Source organism: Pan troglodytes, chromosome 7, assembly GCF_028858775.2.
Source record: "Pan troglodytes isolate AG18354 chromosome 7, NHGRI_mPanTro3-v2.0_pri, whole genome shotgun sequence".
Taxonomy (NCBI): Eukaryota; Metazoa; Chordata; class Mammalia; order Primates; family Hominidae; genus Pan; species Pan troglodytes.
In genome coordinates this window covers 129,292,927-129,297,011 of record NC_072405.2, presented here as the reverse complement: position 1 = coordinate 129,297,011, position 4,085 = coordinate 129,292,927, and the positions used below count along the sequence as shown (strand labels likewise).

Here is a 4,085-nt window from a genome sequence, read left to right as displayed (position 1 = left end):
ACATTGGGATGGTGGTCGCCTATTTGTAATTTGTGGAATGATTAAATTCTTTATAACAAGCATATTTACAAAATATTAGTTTTATGTTTACAAACATATCAGAGTAATTTGAAAAAAAACTGAAAACAAATATGGCACAATGTTAGCAGCTAATTCTAGGTGGAAAGTTATTATTATTATTATTATTATTGTTTACCTTACTGTATTTTAATAATGTCAAAAATTTGTACATCTATAATAGTCACTTTCTATTTACTAAAAGAGGAATTTATGGAATATTGGATGTCATTGCATGTAATAAAGTTAAAATAATAAAACAAATGTCCAAAAAGTAGAGAGAACAAATAAAGGTCTGAGTTTACTTAAGGGTTTGGTACTTGATTTAAAGTGACAGCTCTAAATGGTGGAGTTTCAATGAGCTGCTTCATAAATGCTTAAAAAAATAACCATTTGGAAAAAATATCAAATTATCTTACTTTACATCATATAATAAAATGCATTTCAAATAGATTAAAGATTTAAATATAAAGGCAATAAAATAAATCACAAAGCCACTAAAGGAAAATTTGAGTATTTTATATAAACTTTGTGAGCAAATCTTGTAAATTACTTTAACAAAGGCGTGAAAACTACTTAAATTTAAAACATCTCTGTGTCAAATAACACCATAAATAAACTCAGAAGATAAGCAACAAACTGAGAAATTAGATTTGTAAAATATGAATGATAAAATGATTTTCCAAATTCATAGTTTTAAAAATGCCTAAGTGATAGAAAATATGGCAGAAAAGTTAAAAGGCATGGATAAGAGGTTTATCTGGTATTTAAAAGCATATGGCAAAATGGGCTTTTGTATACTCTTGGTGGGAGGGTAAATTGGTATAGCTATTTCAGAAGCAATTTAACACTGTCTATCTAAATTTTATATGCAAATACATACCTTTTGCCTCAGCAATCAGAACATATAAAACTATATATATAGAATCATATACATATATGTGTATATATATAATGCAAGGTGATTTATGTTCAATAAATAAATAACAGTAATATGAACTTATAGATATATTTTTAAAACTGCATAGAGAACAAATAAAAATGCAAATAGTTATCTTGGAAGAGGTTTTTTAAGGAAAAAAAAAAACAGCTTTTATCCAATGTTTGACAGGCTGTCATACATTGGATAAGCATTCAACTGTGACTCCCCAGATGGTAAACAAGAATAAGAATGATCTTAGGAAAATATAATCAAAAATGTCCTGGAAATTGAAAATTTTTGAGTTTGATATTTGGGACCTTTTCAAATTTTGGTTGGATATTTGAGACTTCTAATTTGACAAAATGAAGAGGTCCTTCAGTGGTTGAGGAAATGTGACACCACATTGACTTACTGTAATTACCCTATTATAACTTATTTTGATAAAATTGATGTTTTGTGACTTCCCTTGAAATACTTGAATTATGAAACCAGAAGTTAAAAATCATATTCAAATGTGCATTAGAAGGAAAGAAACAATGAACTTGATTTTATCTTTGGCTCTATCCTGTCAACTTATATGAAATTGGTATGAGTCTCCTCCATTCAATCCATTTTGTAATTTGTAAAATCAGTGTGGGTTAATTTTTTTATGTCTTCCTAGTTCTTACATCTTTCTATTAAGTACCCTAACTAGCGACTGGGGCTTTATGTTTGACCCTGGAAGGATTTGTGCAACCATAAGAGGGCAGCATTCCATTTACACAATATCTTACACAATTTCCTGTAGATGCTCAGTACAATAAAATCACAGGAGTGTGAGACTGGTACAGCACTTGCTAGTATTAACAACCTAAGGGCTACGTTAGGAAAAGTAATTTGTATATATATATATTTTTAGTTGATTTTTTATTTATTTATTTATTATTATTATACTTTAAGTTTTAGGGTACATGTGCACAATGTGCAGGTTAGTTACATATGTATACATGTGCCATGCTGGTGTGCTGCACCCACTAACTCCTCATCTAGCATTAGGTATATCTCCCAATGCTATCCCTCCCCCCTCCCTCCACACCACAACAGTCCACAGAGTGTGATGTTCCCCTTCCTGTGTCCATGTGTTCTCATTGTTCAGTTCCCACCTATGAGTGAGAATATGCAGTGTTTGGTTTTTTGTTCTTGCGATAGTTTACTGAGAATGATGATTTCCAATTTCATCCATGTCCCTACAAAGGACATGAACTCATCGTTTTTTATGGCTGCATAGTATTCCCTGGTGTATATGTGCCACATTTTCTTAATCCAGACTATCATTGTTGGACATTTGGGTTGGTTCCAAGTCTTTGCTATTGTGAATAATGCTGCAATAAATATACTTGTGCATGTGTCTTTAAAGCAGCATGATTTATAGTCCTTTGGGTATATACCCAGTAATGGGATGGCTGGGTCAAATGGTATTTCTAGTTCTAGATCCCTGAGGAATCGCCACACTGACTTCTACAATGGTTGAACTAGTTTACAGTCCCACCAATAGTGTAAAAGTGTTCCTATTTCTCCACATCCTCTCCAGCACTTGTTGTTTCCTGACTTTTTAATGATCGCCATTCTAACTGGTGTGAGATGGTATCTCATTGTGGTTTTGATTTGCATTTCTCTGATGGCCAGTGATGGTGAGCATTTTTTCATGTGTTTTTTGGCTGCATAAATGTCTTCTTTTGAGAAGTGTCTGTTCATGTCCTTCGCCCACTTTTTGATGGGGTTGTTTGTTTTTTTCTTGTAAATTTGTTTGAGTTCATTGTAGATTCTGGATATTAGCCCTTTGTCAGATGAGTAGGTTGTAAAAATTTTCTCCCATTTTGTAGGTTGCCTGTTCACTCTGATGGCAGTTTCTTTTGCTGTGCAGAAGCTCTTTAGTTTAATTAGATCCCATTTGTCAATTTTGGCTTTTGTTGCCATTGCTTTTGGTGTTTTAGACATGAAGTCCTTGCCCATGCCTATGTCCTGAATGGTAATGCCTAGGTTTTCTTCTAGGGTTTTTATGGTTTTAGGTCTAACGTAAAAATATGGAACGCTTCATGAATTTGCGTGTCATCCTTGCGCAGGGGCCATGCTAATCTTCTCTGTATCATTCCAATTTTAGTATATGTGCTGCCAAAGCGAGCACAGTAATTTGTATATTTTAAGTACAAGTATATAAATTTATCTCAACTATAGTCAAAGGAAAGTCACATTACAATTTCTCTGGCTGTCAGGCTTGCATTTATTTAAAACAAGGAGACTACTCTTTAATCCCATCAGTACTGTGGCATATGAAGACACATATGTCAAACCAACTAAGTGAGGACACTCTAGGACTAGGATGCAGGCTTAGAAAGAGTTACTTTTTATGTATTGTGTGTAAACTACAAGTACGTGATTGCAACTAAATGTTCAAAACCAGTGTTATTTCCCACATCAAAACCATATTTCAATAGCTAGAGGTGAAGTGGGAAAATAAAAGAGGATAAGTAGCTATTATAATTGAACAAGAATTTATTTGGATACTATCTGGCTATCAGCACATTTTTAAAGGAGTGAAAGGCTTAGAAACTGTCATTAAGGTATTTCAAACATTTAAAGAAACTGGGTATGTATTTTTGAAACAACAAAAGATAATTGATGAAAGATAGATTCTCCTTACAATGAGAGGGAGTCCAAATTTTTTAAATCAGTTTCCCAATTCTTAGCTACTTTATCTACCTTATAAGCTCAACACCTGACAAAGATAGAAGGACCCAGAAGCCTGGTCAGCTCAAGGTCACGGTAAGAAATTCGTGGTTTACAGAATTAACACTACCTTCTTTCCTTCTATTCTTAACAGTGGTTCACCATCACCTGGTCATTCTTCCTTTACTTCAGGGGTGGAACGTTCACTTTTCTCTCTCCTTGACATTCAGTTCTTCCTTCCTTATAAAATGTTGAAGTATCTTATCACTCTCTTAGAAAATCACCTCTCTCCTCTAATAGAGAGAAGGCAAGATTAATAGTTTGGAAAAGAAGAATCCAAGCCACTGGAAAACCCAGGAGACCTTACCAGTTATAGGATCTGTCCATGCCTAAAGGACAA

General features: G+C 33.5%; 1 non-coding gene across 1 annotated transcript; it reads right to left on the bottom strand.

The window, feature by feature from the left end:
* Positions 1 to 3,036: 3,036 nt before the first annotated feature.
* LOC112204345 (U6 spliceosomal RNA) lies at positions 3,037 to 3,143 on the bottom strand. Its single transcript, XR_002937899.1, has one exon. It is a non-coding gene; the product is annotated as a U6 spliceosomal RNA (small nuclear RNA).
* Between the last annotated feature and the right edge of the window lie 942 nt (positions 3,144 to 4,085).